The 22,544-nt window shown below is 40.4% G+C and overlaps 1 protein-coding gene across 1 annotated transcript in view; it reads right to left on the reverse strand.

Moving 5' to 3' along the window:
• Nucleotides 1-22,055, reverse strand: part of LOC130606504 (contactin-3-like) — a 102,203-nt gene extending 80,148 nt beyond the window's left edge. The window contains exon 1 of the mRNA XM_057422914.1: nt 21,935-22,055. The gene's annotated coding sequence lies outside the window, so the exon portion shown is untranslated. The remainder of the gene's footprint in view (nt 1-21,934) is intronic.
• Between the last annotated feature and the right edge of the window lie 489 nt (nt 22,056-22,544).

A 22,544-nucleotide genomic window follows, 5' to 3' on the forward strand; every position in this document is an offset into this window, starting at 1 on the left:
CCTTTCCTCTTGACTCTTATGTTTCAAATATATCAAATCTTACAAACTGAGATTAATGTAGTATCAATACCAAAGAATAATTTCACCTTCCCCTCATTTTGCAGAACCAAAGGGGTAGATCCACATCATCCCTTTGGTAGTTTGGAAATAACTGGACTTAAAAGTTACCTCCACAAAAATTCAGCACTTTGTATGTAAAGGCGAAAAAGAACAGAAAAGGCAAGCAGCACCTACTGTGGTTGGAAAAGATGGTAAAGAAACAAAGAGAGGAACAACCACAGAATACATAAAAGGAAATATATTTTTAAAATTAGAAAGATTCCTAGTATTAGAAAGTGCTCTGGTTTCAAGAAAAGCCAAAGATATTTCAAAAAAGTAAGAAAGCAAAACTGCAAAGTGGTGAGAACACAGCAGGAAAAAATAACAGATTTAATTAATTATACATTTCTTTGACTTTCAGAGGTAAGTAAATTCTCATGAGTTTCTCTGAGCTGTCTGTTGAAGACAACCACTGCAGGGTACCGAATAAGAAGAAAAACTCAAAAACCCAAATAAACGATCAGACAAATTACATACAATGAACACACACACATAAAAACCACATAAAACTAGCTGTCCCAAACCTATGCACTGTCAGATCATACAATATAACAAGTGATGGAGAGGAATGTCTGAAAGAAATAGAAAGATTGGGAAAGGTTCAAGAGTCAATAATTTTATTCAGTGACCTTAATTTGTACTACCCAGAGCCAAGTGTAAAAAGCAGTAGTTCCCTACAGGTGGAACTTTTATCTCTATATACAGTAATGGAACTCGTCAGATCTAGCTGCCAAGTTCAAGTCATAGTTTGAGTTTGAGCTAGAGGCATTTGTACATCACCAAGTCTAAATTTATCAGAAATCCCTGGAACTCTGGAGAGCTACAGAGATGTAGAACTTACTTCTCTGTATTGATCACAAACCACATCACAGAAAAACTGATGTACTGACACTAGAGGTCAGCCTATCTTTGCAAAGGGAATTAATAGAAACTCATCTTGATGAATTATGAGATTAACACTCTAGTTAATGTTAAAGCCATCTCCATAGGGCATCATAAAAATGAGATGTACTGATTACTGTGTAACACCTCTCAGCAACCTCAAGCGTCTCATTTCTGCTTTTTGGGGGGAATATACATTTCTTGTTTCCCTCAAAAAGAAATTACTGGCTGTGAAAAATTACCCAATATATTTTGTTTCAATGAAGAATACCTACATGGTGGGCTGTTACCTTTCACATTACTGAATCAAGCCTCTGCCTCTCACAGTCCCCACTCTAAGACTAAAATGAACCAAGTGCCATTATGAAAATATTCTAGCTATGTATGGTAACAACACACTTCTCTATGCTTACTTAAAAATAAATAAGTAAAAAATGCCACAATTGTAGGCTTCTGAAAATCAAAAAAAAACCAACTACAGAAGAATTACATCTCCACATAATTTATCAAGTTAGTCTTTCTCTAATAGCTAACCTCTAGTCTGTTTTGATACTAAGAGACCCCAGTTCACTTAGACTCATCTCTGCTAAGTACAAGTTAAGAGTGCTAAACATATATGGAAGCATCAAGTCAAGGGCAGATTTATCCAATGCTAGAGCAGACGACAAAATGTATTATTTTTAGTTATTTTTTTATTCAAACCAGTACCTGTTATTTGTTCCATTGATGCAGACATGGTGGCAGCTCAAGAGAAGAGCTCAGAAGAGATTTTTGTCACTTGAAAGAAATAGTTAATTCAACTCTGACATCATCCAACAGGCAAATCTAGACGGCAAGTTATCCAAGTAATTTGATGTCAGAGATTGGAAAGGCTTTGGAAAAACAAAATACAAAGGAAATATTGAATATTATGGAGCCAGCACTGCCAGCATATTTCTGAAAGAAATGCAAACACATCTAATTTACCTGAAAGACTGTTAATAAGTAAGAATTGACTTGTTAAAACCTAAAAGCAGAATGACAAACAATAGTTAAAAAAAGAAACTGCTAAGCAATACCATGGCTTGTTCCAAAGAAAAGTTTAAAATGGTGCTCCAAGGAAAACTGTGGTTGCTCTGACTCCTTTGGGGTCTCATTAAATTCTTATTCCATAGCTGCATGGTAGCACCACTCATTAGGAAGCAGCCTTTGCAGGTAGCAGTTGTGAGGCTGCCTGTGGCTCTTCCACAGCCTTCCCATCCCTACAGGGGCATCAAAAATAGACAAATGATTCTGAAGAAGCTGGACTTTAAGTGCAAAAGGAAGAACAAAGTTTTAGAGAAACTCCACCATTATCAAGCACTAAGTAGGATTAAATTCATCTCCAGTGTGTCACTAGAAGAGATTTCATTAAAAGCATTATTTTAAACAAAATTAATTTACAAAAGTCTAAAACAGAAGCAGCATGAACTGTTCTGCTGAGAGTTGTAATACAGCTTCTCTTGTTTCACTGCATTTATCGACCTTTTCAGCCACAGTCCCCTTCTTCACCTGCCCATCCAACCCTGGCATTTTATCTAAATCTCTCCAGTACATGGACCACACTGGTGGTTCTGGTTTACAGAGCATCTTCCCTAGCCCTATACTTATTTTAATCCCTCCTTTGCTCACTTGAACAATGAATGTTCATAGTAACTGAATGCCCACTCTCGCTGTATACTAATCGTTCTACAGGGTCATGAGGCATGTCTGCTTTATACCTCTTTATTTGTTACAACCCTCTCTGAATACACCAGAGTTTACTGAACTCAGTATCTGCAGATCTTCCATTTAAGAGATAGAACCACTGCAGGAAGCTTTAACTCAGCTGAGTCTCTTTCCACAGGGAGTTATTTAACATTGACAAAAGCAGCAAAGTTGCAAAAAGAAAATAATTAAGGAATGGCATTTATCTTAAATTCCTCAGGAATCCTCATTTATTTTGAGACCTGCCACGTCTCTGTATCAACAATTTGAGAGGCTCTTTAAATCTAGCCAGAGGTCTTTACTTCCCAACACCTGCAGAGACAGTCCGCCTCAATCACTGTTGGGACCCCCATGGGAACACTTCACAGAAGAACCAGCTTTGCATTTTCCCTTAAGATTACAGGGGAATGTTTATCAGAATCTCTTAACTTTTTCAATTAAGCCAATTACGTGATACAACTTAAAATTAGAAAGTCTTTTAAGCAACAGCAGGCCCAACATACATGGAGGATCCATTCTAAACGCAGTGAATCAAGTTTGATGACACGTTTAGTTACTGCCATTAAAAACTAAATTACACTTATTTTTGGTGTTGATATAGTGAAGGCATTAAGCTGATAGGGTAGATGAATTTTGCAAAATCAAAACATAGGTATTAAAACCCAATTACATTGTTCTGTTCCACATTACTTCATGAAACTTCCACACATTGGTAAATGTGAAAGTTGATGAGACAAAGCAGACTGGCAGAAACAATCACTTTTGAGACCTTAAAATCTTACCGACACTATTTGCTTTGTCTATCCTGCCAGTCAGCTTGTGATTAACCAACTTAAAAGACAAAAATATTAGGTATTTTCTACCCATAATACTTTGAGGAGTTTTAGCTACATTAGCTGCCACTATTAACAAACAAACGAGACCTCTCCTCACAGAAGAAACTGAATTAAAGACACCTTTTAGACAAAACACTTTCTATGACATTAACTGCACAGACATCAGTCAAGACATTTGATTTCAAATGCAAGAACATGGTCCCCATATGGATGGAAGTGCAGATTCTGTCCTATGGCTCTCGTGCCCCAAGGAGCAGACTTATGGGTTTGCTACAGTGCTCATCTGAATACAGACCTGATGTGCCTTAGTTATTAGTTATGATCAAGCTCACTTCTAGTTTCCAAGCAAAATCTTACTTTCAGTGCCAAAACTGTACTTCCAAACCATATAGGAGGAAAGGGTGTTTTACAGTGTACCAAAACATTCAGGCTGCAACTTCTTGATCAAATTCTTTACCTACAGTCATCAGGAATCTTGTCTGTTTAGCACAAAGAAAAGCTGGAAATTCCCTACAAGTGTTATTAAAATCTAAATACATATATTTATATTCAGTCATTGCCAAAAGCTAACTTCTGCTGCTACTTTAAATACCTCCATTTATTACCCTTATATAGACACATTCCTCTATACTTCAGCAGGTTATTAAATACCTTCCCAACCCAGGCTACACAATGTCTGTGCAATAACCTCTTGCATTTCAAAACCCTATGATTAACGTACCACAAGGTTTAAAATTGCAATGCAGCCCTGATGACATGACCCGCGTTCTGCCCATTAATTCTTCCTTTCTTGGAATAACAGTATTTCAATCCAATAACCAACTTCAAAAAGCCTTTTTCTTTTTTCCTCCACAAGAGCGACCTATCACAAATAAAGTATTTCCTCCATTACTTTCAGACCCCCATGCCTATAATTTGTATGCCTGAGGCTTTCCCCCTGTAACTCACCAATTTCAGACACCCTTTTGATAATACACTTTGGTCATCACCTTCAAGCAGGCATTCCAAGACAGGTACTTTCAGAGGTCAGAAATTCTTTGAAGCCACATCACAAAATGTCACAAATCACTTCAAAATAATCCAAGGCTCTAGAATTACGATAAATATATCAAAGCTATTGGGGGGGAGGGGGAGAATCAAATATGAAGTGAGATGAACTATGCCTTGTGTACCTGAAGTGGGGGGAAACTAACTACCTGTCATGGTTTAACCGATTTCTACTGCCATTTCCATGTGATTTCTATTTCCATAATTTGGACAACTATGTCTGCATTTGCATTACTGCTGCTCTAAGGTTCCTGGAGTACATGCTGACCTTTACCATGGCAAGCCTTAGGATGGCAGATGTTGCTGATGAGCATTAGTTAGCGTCCTAGAATAACACTGACCTTTGGCAGTCAGGGTTACTTTTATTAGTTGTTGCTCATTCTCACATAAGGAGCCTTGGCATTAACGTATGCATAGCAGTCTCTGGAAAGGTACAAATAATACAGTATTTCTTTCAAAACACCTTTGGTTCCACCTCCTACAAATCGTAACTTCAAAAGCTTCTTGTACGCTGCATGCTTGCCCACATATAACTCATCACTTTCCATTGCATGTATAATTTCACTTTGATATTCCTCAGCCAGAGCAAAGTTGATCCTGCTGCAGGGCAACACCTCGCCTAGCTGCAGAGCACCACAAATGCTCACCAGGGCTTGCTGACCTGGCTCCAAGGGTTACCTACAGCAATTTGTCAGCAGTTCCCTCTTCATCAAAAATTTAAAGACTGCTGCATTTCAATAATCCTACTGGCCACAGCAATACCGTCTCGTTTCCCCTCACATTTCTCCCACACAAGTGCAGGATCTACATAAAATGAGCATATAGGACAAACAATGCTCACCCTACCCTTGAGGTGGGCTTCAAATCCCACTTCCATTTACCTGAACTGAGGCATCTAGGAAGCAAAAAAGTGCCACAGAGTAATAATAGACTGTCTTCAACCAGCTGCAAAAACAAAATCCAATACAGTCCCCAAGCATTTCCTAATCACTGTCCCAACACAAAAGATTACAAAACAAAGCCATAGACAGACCAATAAATGCCACCAGATGAAATAGTAATGTAGTCAATCCATTTATAAAAGGTGTTGACATTATTGTCAGGACACTGACAGTACAAAAGCTTATAAAATTCAACGCACATACTCTCAACACCAGACTGCACCAAAAGCACTACCAACAGGACCCAGTGTTTACCTAACTTTTCCCAGGAAGTTACTCTGATCTACAAAGCTTTCTGCAACAAATACTGCTGCTTTTAGACCCCCAAAATACTCATTAAAATGTGTGCTTTAGCCTTACCGGTCTCCCTCACTACAGGAGACCTTTAGGAAACTCAACATTTCTGTCCTGTTAAAGTTGCCTTTAAACTGAGAATTTCAACAGCAACATGGGAGAAAAACCCTTCTGTGCCCAGTAACTTCAGAGCTGACAAACTCAACACTCAGTGCACACTAGGCTTGAAAAATCTGAAGAGATTTCTAGGTTAAACAGTAAAACCTGTTGCTAGCTGTGTATATGTATACATATATACTTACAGCTAACTATATATATATAAAAAATATGTAACGATCTAATAATATACACTAAACAGAACTGTAGAAAAAATCCTTCCTTCTCACCCTCTTCCCTCCTTCATTAAAATTCAAATAACTGGGAGAAATTTCCTCAATTTTAATGGCATTTTTGATATATGCATAACAATACAGGCAAGAAATCCTCAATGCACGACCACTTCTATAATTACTCAAAACACTGAATCAAATCTTAAACCCATGACCTGTGCACAGCATTAAGCAGGCATCTCCCAGAAAAACCAATGCAGTTACTTCTGTTTCCATTAGAAAAGGAAACAAAAAATCCTAATTGAGATTTGAGGACAAGAGCCTCTATGTGCCTGGGCACCACCTGTACCTCTCCCATCGGAATATCACCAACCACAGGCCTTGTGGCTTCCCACAAAGGCTTGGACTCAACTTTGCTTATAAATGGAAAAAGTCTCCAAGATTTCCTACTTTAAAGTCTTTAATAATACATTTTAATATAGGCTTTTATGGCCAATTTACTCAGTAAAAAAGAACAGCCTTTCCCACACTACATTTCAGCAGTCGTACAGTAAGGTTTTCTGCAGTGTTTGGGTTGTTTGCTTACTTTTGGTTTTGTTTTTTTGAACCACTAATTCATCTTTTTATGTAACTTGGCAGGGAGACATTAGAGGGTAATGTCAAAAACCTAAACAAACAATTGTATTAGAGGCCTCTAAGGCAGATGATTGTCCCCTACATGGTCCTCTGGCACCTTTGAACACTTGTACATAGGTGTGAATTTAACATTTTACTATTTGTATTTACTATACATTTGTTTCTTCTTGACTAATATGAAGAAGAGAAACTCCCTAGACCAAAACCGACATAAAACTGATGTAAACTTCTTGGTTAGACACGCTGCTCCTTATGAACAGTGATGGAAAAGTTTCTCTTCTTTCCGTACACAACACACAAAGGTCTCTTTTTTCTTCGTCTGAGCAGACACAAGCCAAGAGGAAGAGATGACCTATAGGCAAGCTGATCTGAGACAGACCCCACAGGCTTGTACAAGGATGAGGTGTATATACATCACAAAACCAGCAGTAGACCCTCGATTTTAAGGTCAGCAGACATCTCTGACTGTAAGAGTCTACAAGTGCTGGACAGATTTTATTGAAAATGGCACTCAGTGTTGAGCATGGAGAGTCTGGGTGGGGAAGCCAACAGCAACAGGATCCTCTGGACAGTCTTCTGCTCCAGACCTCAATGCATTCTTCAAACTACCTCTAGTGATGGAGAAGATAAGCATAACCCTGGGCACAGCACTCTATGTCAAGGCAAATACAGGGAGTAACTCACATCAAGCCTTCTTACATGGCCAAAATCAGCGCTGGGTGATGCACCAATGCACTCCCTCAAGCCGAGACCTCACCCCGCAAGCTGAAGGACCAGCCCCACAACCCACAAGCTCCAACCATAACATTTGTTTACATTCTGGCAACTGACATACAGTGGATAAGGAGATGTACTGTCTCTGCTTACTTGCAAAAGAAAAATCAATTCCAAACAAGGGCAAAACAGCATAAATGCTTCAGGTATATAGATAAACAAAGGTTTAAAAATGGAAAATTTACATTTTATATACAGTTTTATCAACCTTTTCTTATTCTTTTAAAATATCTATAACTTGGAAATGAAGGAGCTAGACAGGATTCACCAATTTTAGCAAGGAACTGAGCTTCCGGAGATACAGCCACAGGTACCCTTAATCTAGCCTGTCTGTGACTATCTCACTTGAAGTCACATGCAAGAAAATAATCCCCTGCAGCATAGAGCACTGATGTGAAAGGAAAGAAAAGCTCAAAGTCACAGCTGAATGGTTACGGCTGAACCCATTTCAGCAGGTTTTTTCCCCTTCTACTTCTTACTTGAGACCAAGGCAGCTTAATCTGCATTGATGTCTATGAAGTTTCACTTTAAAAGTTATTCAGCCTGAGAGACTTTCCTCTTATGATTAGAAATAAAATGCTCAAATATTTTTATGCAAAGCTCTAAAAAATAAAATAAAAACCTATGAGATATTGCCTGAAAACTTAAATATGGCACTTCACCCAAATTTCAAACTAGTAGCAGAGATATTACCCCCACATGAGATTTTAACAGAAATTAACCACTTAAACTGACCAGCAGGCAGAATAACAGCCACTGGAGAATACGATAAAGCCATTACAGATGCTCTGTTGATTAGCAGGGCTGATCAGCTTGCACACCACAATGCACTGTTTAACAGAACCAAGCCATTTTCTGATTATTGTTAAGACCACAGAATATGATATTTTCAATTATATTTTTTATTTTAATAGAACACTTCTCCACTTCTTCCCACTCCTCATGCCATGCTCCCCTTCATTTACGGCAAAAGACCCCTCAGTATTAGCTTAGATACACGCTTGCTTTGTTAACTCACCACTAAGAGGACCACTACGATGGAAAGTAAAACAGAAGGGAAAAACACGATGAAAACTAAAGCGACAGGAGGTAATCTCAGTTTTGCATAATTACTTGTGTCTCCAGGCAGAAAACCAAACCTCACCATAAGACCATAAAATGGAAAAAAGCAGAATACTAAAAGTTAAAGAGGAACGTTAGGGTCCATCCCAAGATTAATGCATGCAACCACAGTTTCTCTATGGCCACAAGAAGCAGTAAAGGACCTACTAGACTTGTTAGCCAAACAACTGTGAAACACCTTTTAGCCTTCTCACATAACGTGGCCTCACTTAAAAAAAAAAAAAAAGCCCTTACAAAAGGCAGTTTAAATTACTTAGCAAGATTTCGTTAAATGTCAGTGCAAGGTTATATTTGATAAAGGCTACACTGGCTTTGCTGGGTAAGTGTGATAGCTTTGGTTTAAAAAGAGCCCAAAGAAAACTGGAAGGGGCAGAGCGCTACACTGAGATAGCATTCAGGTGATGAACCCAAGAATATCTGAAGTACTGAAAAATCAATTTCTTAAATGAGGGACTAAATTCAAGTAAGGAAATCTCTGTCCAACAGAGGTTTGAAAACCACTAAAGGAAAAGAAGATAGGAGGAGATTAATTGGCTTGTAAAGTATTAAAAGCACCTTGATACATGATGCCCTGGCAGGAAAACAAACCTGCAGAAAAGTCATCCACAGAGAGCATGTGGAGTTCGCATCAGGGAGGGGGATGCAGAAACAACCCCAAATTTAAATTTGAGGTTCAGAAATTTTATTTCACCATCATAATACTACTACTGCACTGACATAATCCATGGCACCAAAGCAAGTTTGAAATACCAGCTTCAGCAAGCCTACACTTGGAGCTTTGCTCACCAAAAAGCTCCACTTCCCAAATGTCACTACCTTTTCTTCAGACAAGAAAAATTCTTTTCTGCTGAGTCTAACGGGAAAGTAGCAACAAGACCCAGACCCCAGAAGATGCTGGTTTTCTTTCTGATCCCCAAGGTTCACCTCATATATTAATGCACTTGGAACTGTTCTATTAATCGTGTACTGCAGACTATGAGATGGCACTTTTCCAGAAATGATCTCAGACTAAATTTATAATTAAGAACCAATAAACCCACTGAACCAGAAAGTTCAGCCCTTCTGCAGTGGGCTACAAGCAGCCAAACTGCTTTACTCCCTACAGCAAGATTCACTACCACCTTTCATTTAAAGCACTGAGTGGAAACTGCCTATATAGTTTAACAACATACCTGTGTTTTGAGCCAGAAAAGGACGGAAGAGGCCACAGGCAACTGAAATGCTTTATGCACAGCTACACTACAAACACGCTACGTAACTTTGATCTGTCACCAGATTCGTATTTTCCTGTGCTACAGCCAAAGAAGCAGAAGCTCCTGGACAGTCCTACCTAATGTTTTTTTTTAATCCTCCAGGACATAGGGAAGCATCCCTTAGCACTTTCCAAACATTCCAACAGATAATCAGTATCTTCAGCATGACATTTTTCTGGAGTTATCCTCATAAAAAGGAAAGCTCCTCTATGAGGAATGGGTATGTGTGTGTCTCAACACATTTTATATATGTATATATATTTATACATATCTACATACAGATATATATATATAAAAGCAGCTCTCACTATGCCTTGCAGGGAGAAGTGATTCTAAGCTGAATATGAAATCTGAATGGTCAGATCTATGATGTATGGCATGAAATTACTAAAACATTTAGGACATCTCTGCATCCTTCATTTTACAGCAGAGAAAAGGTGAAAATTGGAATTTATGCTGAAACAGAGCCTTAAAGAACATACTATGTCTGGCTTAATTGCTATCATTAAAGCAAGAAAAAGTACACTTATCTGTGAGAAGCTTTGTACAAGAGTACTTGAAGTTGTGCCTACAATGCATATGTTTAAGTCATGAAAAGTAATTTTAACTTTACAAAGGCTTTTGGAGCCTTTTTGACTAATATACCATTAAAATTCACCTGACCACAAACAACGAATTCAGAAAGCAGGATTTTTCAAAGCCTAACATTAAAGGGGGCTTTCAAGACTTCTTTCACATTCCTATAATACTAATTGGATCTGCATATATTTGACATAGAAGAGAGGAACAACACCATAATAAAACTTCGACAATTGATGAGAAGCCTTTCTGGGATTTTGTTTCTAGAAGTACCAGCATTTTTTAGACAGACAAGTCTAAGATATGTAAAATATATCCCAGTGAAACAAAGAAATGTATTTTTTAGAATTCCTCCACACAATGCAGAGAAAATTTGTGGAATTTATCAGAATAATACATCACCCAGGAGGATCCACAAAGGAACTAGGCAAGTAACACAAATCACAAATGCAGGCAACTAAATTCTGCGCTTGCCTGTTAAGTAAACAGGGGCTGGTGCCAGCACCTGGTAGATGCCAGAGGCAGAGGGAAGAACCAGCTATGTAGAGCAGTAGCTGCAGACCCAGAGACCCTCATGGGGAATGTTGGACCTTCCTCTAGGTGACTGGGGTTGGCTTTTGGCACAGAACACCCACCCAAATACTGGGTGTGACTTTGCGTAACTCTGACAGCAAGTGGTGGCAAAAGGCAATTCTAAGATGACAAGGAAAAAAAGTCACTGCTATTTTTGTTGACAAAGCAAAATTTAACCTGGTTAGGGACAAAATAAAAAATAAACTTCTCTACCCCCAGTTCAAGTAACACAGTGCATTTCCATAAGCCCATTATGGGTTATACTTAATAGGTTAAATATAAGGAAGAAGTTCTTTACTGTCAGGGTGGTGAGGCACTGGAATGGGTTGCCCAAAGAAGTGATAAATGATCAATCCCTGGCAGAGTTCAAAGCCACGTTGGACAGAGCCTTGAGTGACATAGTCTAGTGTGAGGTGTCCCTGCCGATGGCAGAGGTGTTGGAACTGGATGATCTGAAGGTCCATCAAAACCGTTCTATGTTACGTAAAGCGTAAAAATCTGCTGCATCACAACACTGCTTCTTCTGTGCAAATTACAAAATAAATAAATAGAATCAGCTCTCTGCTGCAATACCTGTTCAAATACCTTTGACATGTGCCATTTAGCTGGTCCAAATGACTAAATAATACTACTGCCCAGGAAGTATAGGGATAAATTAATCCATTAGCACCTTAATTAAGCTTATTGGACTGAGTTGCCGAGTCTTTCAGAAATGAAAAATGTGGATCCTTATGAGTTCAGGATGTGAGGAAATCAAATTAGAATTGCAGACAGTGACTTGTCTGCAGTGCTTACTCCCCAGACTTTAAGCTTTCCTGAAAACATGGTGGAAATGCTGGTCCTTCCCTCCCTGCTGCACAGAACCAAGGCCTGGGAGAAGACCGCCTTAGTTACAGTATTGTAAAGGGTCATAAGGATAAGAGGAGATTATTTTCTTCTGCTTATTTTGCCAAGATACCTGCAGAGAAAACAGGATTTTCCCCTTCCAGATGATGTTGCATACATCAACTACAAATTACAAACCTGGTTCTCTCAAAAAATGTCAATGTGGACTGCTATCTGCTGGAAAGAGAGCATCCCTGGACACACAAGGATAAGTATGTCTAAGTTAATAGCGACTTATGCATGTGAGCCTTTTATACAACTCTTTTCACTCTATAGCATAAAAAAAAAGCTTCAGGGAACAGCTGGAAACTTCTACCATGACAGTATTCGAGGTTACCAGAAAGGCAGCAGATACCTAATGAGGAGGGGAACAAATGACCCAGACAAGAACTCATGCTTAATATGCATTAAGCAATCAAGAATCCATCTAAGATTGAAGGCAGACTGGAGAAAACTTCGGGTGGAACCTCACCAAACTTTACTACAGTTTTCTATCAGTTTCACTCACTTTACCAATATACTTGTTTTTTTAAATCACAACTACATGGGAAGTCTGGGAGCTTTTTTCTCTTTCAGGATAACATATAAGCATAAGCAGCTAACTATGCAAGTTAGCAAAATCTGTAACATTAGGATGTTTAGATGCTGGGGAAGAGAAGATTGTGTGTTAAAATAGCTCAACAGTAGGAAGCACAAAGTGATGGAGCTTTGCAACTTCCTTAAGCTGCTTAGCTTCAGATAAGGAGCTTATGCAACTTTAACTCTGGAGTACATTCAGCAAGTGATATCAAAATAGTTTTCAAGTTAAGTTACACTTGGAACAGATGCCTCTTGAGCACTGTGTCATTCTGCCCTCTTACCAATGAAAGCAGTCAAAAATATGAACACCTCCCCCCCAAAAAAAACCCAAGAAATACTCAGTAAAAGCTAGGCAACGTTTATTAGAGGAGGTAAATACCATACTTGTTTTCCTTGTTATTTCCTTTGCCTGACATAGTACTTCTGCACAGGAGCCCAGCTTCTGAGCTTTGGCATACGAGCAAGAGTGTTTCACGGTTTCTAAGTGAACCCTGACTACAAAGAGGCTGCTTTACAGTCATCTGGAAATACTTGTAGAAATGAGTATAAATAGGGCAGTTATTCTAGTCAGAAAGCAGACTTACAATAAGTTGTTAAGAATTCTTCATCTGAAAATAAACCAATCTACCCACAATGGACCTACTCAACAATATTCTTGGGATGGGATAGGGACAAGGTCAAAATATTAACATCTTACAATGGTCTTGATTAAGTTGCCTCAAAGCTGAGACTTGAATAAATAATGACCATGAAAGAGATGCTACATTGGTCTTGGAAGCTGTTGAAGAAAACATAGAAAAAGCTGAGTAAAGTCCATGATCCTCTTCTGGAACCCAGCGCCTTATGGAAAAGTGCCAAATGCCATCACCACTCCCAGAGGAATCACAACAGTGGTGTCCAACACCAGGTCAGGGCACACCACAAACCACGGCAGATACACAGGTCCCAGAAAGACTAGGACCACTTGCCTCTCTAACCAGGGGCTCCTGGGGCTGTGTTTTTTAACAAGATAGTGTGTTTCTTGACGAAAATTCCTTTATTTCAGCTGTTTTGTAGGACAGATCTGCAGAATGGCTTTCCAGTCTGCAAGCACACATCATGGAGCTTTCTAGTACCTGGATTTTGGGGTGCCAACCACAGTTACATGGCAGGGAAGAACTTGATACAAAACAAAATGACAAGCAAGACCCACAATCCTTTGTTATTGTCCAAAGGAGAAAAGAGGAGGAAACCCTACTTGTTCTTCATGTAACAGTCACAGAAGAATAGCATGGTTAGATCTAATACACCTCTGTTCACTTTTTGAGCTTATCAAGGAAAAAGGATGCTCAAGTAGACTAAGCTAAACAGCTTTTAAAGCATTCAAAGCACCAGCTCTTCATACACAGCCATACAAATTTTAATTTTCCTTAGCAATACAACAGCAAAGACAGTCAACATAAGATTCAAAATCCAATAGGTACAACAATTACAGTGAGAAATTGATAAACTGCAAGATCTATACACAGATTAAGCTAAACATATAAAAGGAAAACTAGCACATATATGCAACTACTTCAGTAATTGTATTTGATTCTACGAATCGTTTACCAGTTCTCTGTAAGTCTTCACAGCTTTTTGTGCCTGCAGTTTGCAGAGTTTTTAGGAAAGGAAAGATGCAAGAGTAGCTACAAGAGGAATAGCGCTATATGAGAGGCAGACCCTCAAAAGCAGAAGAGGAAAGTAACTCCTATTTACATTAATTTAGCGACTTCTGGGACAAAAGCTAACTCTTGCTTAGTCAAGAGCAGAAAATGGACAACAAGCAAACGTTCAATAATGGAAGAAGTGTTACACATGAGCAGCTGCTGCCCTTTATGTTGTCAAGAAAGAGACATTTCAGTGCACTGCCATTGCATATGGACAACGAAAGCAACAGGGCCCACCAGGGCTGCATGCAGTGGCGCTGAGCTCCAGCAGCTTCTGCAGGCTTCAGCACCACTCCAAGTACAGGTCCAGGTAAACTATTACCCAACCCAATCCTAACACTAGAAAAAGGTTGTCAGCATTAATTTAGACAGCCACCTTCTACCAGTTTTAACAGGGAGATGCTTGGTCAAGTAAATATATATATATCTTTCTTCTTTTGGTATGAACCATGAGATCAATAGCCTACAGCAACAAGACATACATTTTTCTCCGGGGCAAAAAGTCTGGTATACAAACAGAGGCTTTTCTAATGACATGCACACAAACCTAATGAGCACCTAAAACATCTCTGTAGAAGCAATAAATCTTTATCTGGAGGAGGTGCACAGTGCTGAAAACATACGGTTAAATGCTCAAACAGATGCTGGGGACTGCACAGTTGAAGATCTCGCAGGAAGTACTACAAACCTTAGGAACTTAGGGACTTCTGGTGTTAATAATGGAAGGAAGACTCAAAAGTGCATGCACATACATGACAGTGTATATGCTAACAGCTCTTGATCACTGTGCTAGGTTTCTTGAGAGCATTTGTTTTTAAAAAGCACGACAAATATTTTACTGTTATTACTTAATTGTCCACCATGTTCCCACAGCATAACATGGTTAGTGGGAAACCGGTACGGGTGTCAAAGAGTGACCTAGCAGAAATGCAGTCAACCTATGCTCTGCTTAAAAATTACCCTGATAAAGCATACACAAATATACAGCCATTTTGTTATGTGCAATCTACATCACCACACTTGCCTGAGGTGTTAAATAACCCACGTTCCTGATGAGAGCTTTCCTCCCACTGGTAACCTCAGCTTCTGACACAGAACCTGCACCAGACTTGTAGCAAAAAGCACCAAGATGTTACCATTTAAATAAAGTCCCCACAGCAAACAGTGACATTTTTGTCATGAGCTTTTGATGTGAAAACTTCACAAGGTCCTGCACTTGTATGTTCTACCAACACACAGTCCCAACACCCAGGAGTGCTACTGTCTTGCACCTACAAGTTCAGGACCACCCAGGGTTACTATCTGTTTCAGCATCTAATAAGCATCAAGCCCACCCTGATGCTTGCCCCCCCCTCAAGTGAGAGCACCAGCAAGTGTTTGGGATGTAGCAAAGAGAGACCCAGTTTTCATGATTTTAGCAACAGACTGTCCTCAACCAGCAGGACACACGCACATTCAGGTGACTACGATAAGGCTTAAGAAGCCAGGATGAAATCAAAACATTATTATACTCAGGAAAATTAAATTATGGTTTCTGCATCAACCATGCGAGTCCAATTTCCCAGTTTCTCCATGTAAAATATCTCCACAGCAATATGCCATTAAAACAGTATTTTTCATCTCGCACGTTTTACTGGAAACGCTAAGAGACTCCGACTTCAACAAACGGAGTGTCTTTAAATGCAGAGCTGCCTGATTCTTCTGTAAATGAACTATGAAAATCAGTATGCTTGTAAGCTAACCAAAATTCATCATTTACTGACCCGCTCTGGATTGGATTAGATGGGATTGCTTCTTACACAGTCAAGTAGCACAATACACTGAAAATTATTGTTGCCCTGACCACAGCACAGGCAAAAGGCATGCTGGCCACGCTTTATATTAAGTCAGATTGTGGAAAACCAGTTGATTTTCCCCACCACTTTACTCCAAAGAGAGGTTTACATCTACAAACAGCTGTAATTTATTAGGTTTTAAATTTCATAAAAGACCTAAACATGTTGAGCAGTAATACTCTTCAGAACAGTCAAGGCCTATTGAGCTCAAGCATACTCCTAAATTATGAACATGGCACTATGATTTCAGCAGTGCTAGAGAAATAACATTTATTTTTTAAATTAGTACACAAAAAATAGGAACAAGGAGAAGAGCATTAAAAAAAGTAATGCCAGGGTGGGCCATCTACTGCTTGGATGAAGATATAGACGGCAAAGTAATCTGGATTTAACCATAAACCTTCAATGAAGCCCAAACTACGGTTCTAAAGTTACAGCAAAATTCAAGATTTCTCTCTTCATTATAACTGAACGTACAAGTATCTTTCCCCAACTATGCATCTCAAACCCAAAGAAACAGCATATAGGAATATACCTATAGCAATAGATACAAAACCTGCCCATATCTGATGCCTCTGGTGCTTCTTGTGCTGTATCCACCTCACTGAAGCAAAACATATCTCGACTCCACAACTCCTCTGGCACCACAATATGCAAGTGACTTAACAGGGTAAAAAAGACTTCTGCTGCAAATAAGCTGCAATCAGAGGAGCTGAGACACACCTGCCACAATCAGACACACCTGGGTGGATGCGCAGCACAGGGGGCCTTGCTCCATCCTCAGCTGCAATGCGTTAGAATGTTCTAGCACAAGCCCCAGCATAAGGAGGTTGGTGGCAGCTGCTTGTAAGTCAGGGTTAAGTTGCGCAAAGATTTCATAAGCTCCTTCATGCTCACATTTATTAACCCCTTTTCATTATAATGTGCACTTCCTCCTCAAACAGCAAGTCAGACATTTAAACAATATGCATTGTATTACTGAGACCCTCATGCCTGCCCTCTGCCCATCACAGCAGCACACAAGAAGCAACAAGCCTTTTCCACTGTGTCTTCACATTGTTGTTTCAGCCCCTGTATACCTATAGATACACCTAAAGTCATATTAGCACTGCACAGCACGTGATCTGATGTTGGGAGACCTTTTTTTTTGTGGGTGGAGGCATATTTGGGTTTGGTTTGGGGTTGGTTTAGGGGTTTTGTTTGGTTGTGGGTTCTTTTGGGGTTTTTGGGGGGTTGTCGTGTCCATCCCCCCCCCCATTTAGTTCGCAGATTGGTTTTTGTTTGCTTGTCTTGGGGTTTTGGGGGGATTTGCTTGGTTGTTTTTCCCCAGCATTTGGGTTCAGCTACAAGGCTTCCAGACACAAGAAATAAAGCAGGTAACAGCTCAGGGGAATGAAAAAAATAAAAAAGTCAATTCAGTCAACTGTTAAATTTCAATAGCATGCTCTTCATAACCATAAATGTCAGCCTTTAAGTCTGGAATTAGTCTCTCTGACAACAACTTGCTTATTTCCAGTATTTAAAGAAAAAAGGAAAAGTTAACCTATTGCTGTGAAAGTACCAGTCAGAAGAAATACTGGTCTGAGTTTGGTGCAGGGGGTATGAGGTAGCAGTGTAATTCTCAAGGAAAACCCTTGAGGTTTATCCTTGTATTTTCCAGCACCCAATAATTATCCTTGTATTTTCCAGCACCCAGTAACTGACCAATCAATAAGACGCTCCCAGACAAGTCCTGTCACCTCTTGTCTTCTCTTCCTATTATCTGAAGCACTTGCTTAAAAGCCCTTTACAACCCATGCTGCTGGCTGATTTTTTGAGGGCCCACAATATTGATTGCTCTGCAGTACCTGTTTTAAATGCTCCATGATTTACAGTCAAACACAGACAAGGTATCTCCTGTGTGCAAACAGGATTAACACCACACTAAAAGACATATCTAGTTTCAAATACTGTCTGTTCTCAAGAAGTTCCTCCAGGTAAGCACATGTAGGCTTCAGATGTGACTGTTCAGGGCTGAGCACAGCTTCAATATAACTGCAGTCTGGCTCAGCTGGAAATGCAGCAATTTTGCCAGTTAATTATTGTTTACATTGATCAGCAGATACATTTTTCAAGAGAAAAATACTTAAAAGTTATAGTTTAGGGGAAAAAAAAAAATCCCACATCTGCTACAAAAAAAATGAAAGTGTCATTGATTTTTTTAAGGAATAATATACTTTATTACACTTTAAAAGTATAAAACTGTTCTTTCAAATAAAGCCAGTGCTATAGACATTGAGTTGTACTTTAAGTGCTCTTTTCTTACACCAGATTTCAATATGCACATTTTAGTTTGACGCAAATTAAACCCCTATTATCTGCATTATTTTACCAGCTGTCCACCACCTTCTCTCTTCATTCAACCAAGTACAAGACTGAGAATCCACTGAGATTTTTGGAACTCTTGCCACTTCCCTTTATTCTGCATTAGCTCCTCTCTTCTTTATATTAAAGAACACACTAAACCCAAACCTGATGTATAGTAAATTTAATCTGACTGCAGTCAAAGAGCTCTCCCACTCCCCCTCCCATTTTTGTTATCCAAACAGTAGTCTCCCTGGATACACTTTCATTTAAAAGGCCTTCAACTTTGATCTGGTTTTCATCTGTCTCAATGGACACAAGAACAGTGTGGCCATTTGAGCACTGAATCAGTACCTGTAAGCAAGAAAGTACTTCTCAGTTTGTGCAAACCTGCAGCCTTTACCTAATCCTTTCCTATGCTAAAGCACATTATGATGATTCTTTATTTTTTTTTTTTCCTCTAACGCATTCCCCTACACCACATATCTACATTGAGACTATTAGCTATGACTCTAAATAGTTTCACCAAATCAAAGGTAGAGATCTTAGCATAAGGGAAGACTGCAGCTCTGTCAACTTCATGTTTCTGCATTTCAGTTGTTTTTAATTGGGATAATCACTGACTGATCTTTCCCTGGTTGGGCTGAAAAAAGTTGCCTCTGAGGGAAACTTAAGCTGTAGAACTGCAAAGCAAAACAAACAAAAAAAGACCTGGGGAAGGACTTACTGTCATTGCAGATGTGTTTTGTTAAGGAGAGTAGCAACAGAGTGACCATTTCAGAGCATGAGCATCAAGGTAAATCTTCTGCTCCACCATTTCCAGAGACAGTTACTGTGGCACATCCCATTTTGAAGAATTAAAACAATAAATTTCTAAACTTCTTTAAACAAAAGTTGATTTTGAAGTACCTTGCTGTTTAATCCATCTTGACATCACTCCTGTACAAACAGGAACTTAAGGAATGCATTCATCACAAAAGCATCTTGAGTGAGTCCTTTCCCATCACTTGTAACTCTAGTAGTGTTCCACTTCAACACATGCACATGACTATAATCTAGTGTTTGCTTGTTTCCAAATACAAGCTAATACAAACTAGAAGGTTACATCTTCAATATCAGAACAAGACAGACCTAGCTGCTAAGGTCAGCACATCAAGGATGAAAACTAAGACACACAAAAAGTAACGACTATACAGATGAACAAACCTCCCATTTTCCTTGCACTTTCCAGTAAATCAAGCCCCATCTGTAATTATTTCTCAAGTCATCCAAAGTCTTCTTTATACTCAGAAGAGATACTCACCACCAGCCATAGTCATTCCTCATAACTAGTAACTTCTTCCCTCTCTCTATAGGCTTGCTGGCTCCTTATACAGCAGCACCACAAAACCATGCCTTTCATAATTTCAAATGCATGAAAATCTTGTCTGCCGATTGCAGTTAATCTGTGTCTTCTGGTATCAAAGTAAGACCTGATAATTACTTACGCTCACATAAAATCACTGCCTTATGCCACTTGTAAGAAGCCGCCTCTTCCAGGAATAAGAGTACAAGATTGAACCTATCTGCAAAAATTCCCCATTAGAATACCACAAGAACAAAGAGATGCGACACTACATGAAAGACAGTGAACCTTACTCAAAAAGTGAAACCCCAAACCAAAAATAACCCCAACCCTCAAACCACCAAACTCATCCCCCCCTGCACAAGGGGTTGGAAACTCATTTATGAGGGGAGGAAACGCCAATAAAAAAATTATAGAAAAGTAACATGAAAACGTGGCATCACTACGTAACTGCAGTGACTTGCTCTCCAGGAATTAAGAAACAGTTTTTTTCTGTGCTTCATAACTCACACATTCATTAGTCCGCAAGCACACTGATCTGCAAAGCACGCAGCCAACACACACAGTTCTGTGCAAGACCCCAACTTGCACAGAAGGTCACCAGTATCAGAACTGAACTACTGCCAGGGCTACAGGAGCTATGTGCAGAGGCAGAGCTTACTGCAACGGCTCCAAACCCCACAGGCTCTCTTAAAAAAACCTATTATTTTTACTGCCCTTAACATAAAACGTACCAAGTTGCACGTTAATCAGACAACCCCTACCTGATGTGCTTCCTATTCATTAAGCAACAAGACACAAAACCAACTTTGGAAAAATCCAGCAGCAAACCCCAGTGCCAACTCACAGCTCCTCTGCTCTGACAACACGGACCCGAGTGGCACCTCCTACTGCTTTACACACGCCTTCAGCTCAAAGCCTGTCGTTCATTCCCACAGCAAGGCAACGCCAGGAGTAATTCAGAGAAGTAAATACACTATAAAGCCTGCAGGCGCCCTGGTGAGCAAGAGAAGAGCCTGAATAGCACGACAGAGAGCTCACAGCACAGGGAAGCGCATCAACATGCCTCTAAGCTGCAGACCCGAAATCAAGTCAGCAGCTTTCTTTACTGAGAATTATACACCTGCACTAAACCATTTTCCTCACATGCTTTCATAAATTCATTTGCCACATTAGTATGGAAAGTCTCTCTCATTATAAATAACTCCCTAGAATAATTCTACATGGAGTAGCAATACACTTGCAATGCTTAAAAGTTCAGCATTTCCGTTATAATTTTAATTATTTGTTCATAACTTTCCATATACATTAAAAACTACATCACTGAACTAACCTGGAATGCAGCTTCAGCTCTAGTTCAAGCTTCTCTCACAAAATACTGCAGTGAATACTTTGTAGAGTTTGCTTGTACTTCATAAGGTCTTGATTTTTATATTTTTGCACTAATAATAAAGATACTGACATTATTTCCCCTTCTGTAAAACCACCACTTTGACACACACACAATCACCAGCATACTGATTTCCTCAATGTCATCAGTAAGGTAATCACGACTAACCAGTTAGCACCCAAGGCCATAGCTGGCTCATTTCACATCCGAAATGGACCGATCTCTCTCCGATGCATGCAACAAAATGGTGTTCGGATTTAGGTTAATCACAGCCAGGCACCACGCTTAACTGGCAACAAGGTCACAAAGTGATACTGGGGACATAAGCAGCTCATACCCAGTAGGTAAGGCACGAATCAAATAAAACCCCAAAAGTTCCAAACGAGAATGCAAGTCACTAGTTAAAGAACGAGCACACCACAGCAAACGAAACCGGCTGAGAGGCTATTGCAGAAGCAGAGGCTTCGGAAGGAGAGCAGAGCCCTCAGCTGTTCACATCACCTTACCGCCGCCACTACCGAGAGGCCCCCCCCCCCGGAAACTTCGTGTCTGGCTCCGTCCTTCCCGCGTGTCTGACGGGAAAGTTCTGGTTTAGTCAGAATACAGTCAAAACTGAAGGGCCCCGAATGATGCACAGAGAGAGCAACGTTATTATCCAAGAGAACAAACGCTTTCAAAAGCCTTTACCAGAGTGCTGTGGGGTTGTTTGGGTTTATTAAACCAACATACTAGCACTCCCACCGACTCGCAGAGAGAGGAGGAAAACCTCGTATACTCACGTTTCTGAATTTGAGACAATTACGAGTGCTTAATGAAAAGCAACGCTCGAGAAGCACAGCTTAGAACTTGACTAACTCCAGACCCACTTAAAGCGATGCTCGGGGAAGAACGAGCATGCAGACGAGAGAATGTTCCGCGGTTTCAGGCAGCCGGGTCTTGCGGAGCAGCGGCAGACTCCCGGCCCCGCAGCGATCCGACCCGAACGGCTGCGGAGTCTGGGAGGTCTGCACCCGGGGGGGAACACTCAAGGAAGGGAAAGCGACGCAGGCTGGGAGAGCTGCCTCGCTAGTGCGATTAGCGGAAATCAGGCGGTGCGCTCGCACCGGTGCTGCAGCAGCACCGCGCCTCACCTGGAAGAGCCTCATTTCCTACACCGGACTGTAGATGCGGCCAGCGAGGCAGCGCGCTGACCGCCGCCGTTCCCCCAAGCCAGACGGTGCAAGTAGCGCCCGCCGGCTCTGCACACCGCCGGATGACGCCTGTGGCGATCGCAGCCGGGGCCGCTCTCCCAAAGCCGGCCGCCGGCACTGCCCGGACAGAGGCCCCGCTGCCCCCCCACAGCGACAGCAACTTGGTTGCCCACGAGGCGGCCCCACGCGCGGCGATGGC

The sequence above is a fragment of the Pezoporus wallicus genome, unplaced genomic scaffold (genome assembly GCF_028554395.1).
Source record: "Pezoporus wallicus isolate ANWC-B61680 ecotype Strahan unplaced genomic scaffold, APGP_CSIRO_Pwel_v1 contig_7073, whole genome shotgun sequence".
Lineage (NCBI taxonomy): Eukaryota > Metazoa > Chordata > Aves > Psittaciformes > Psittacidae > Pezoporus > Pezoporus wallicus.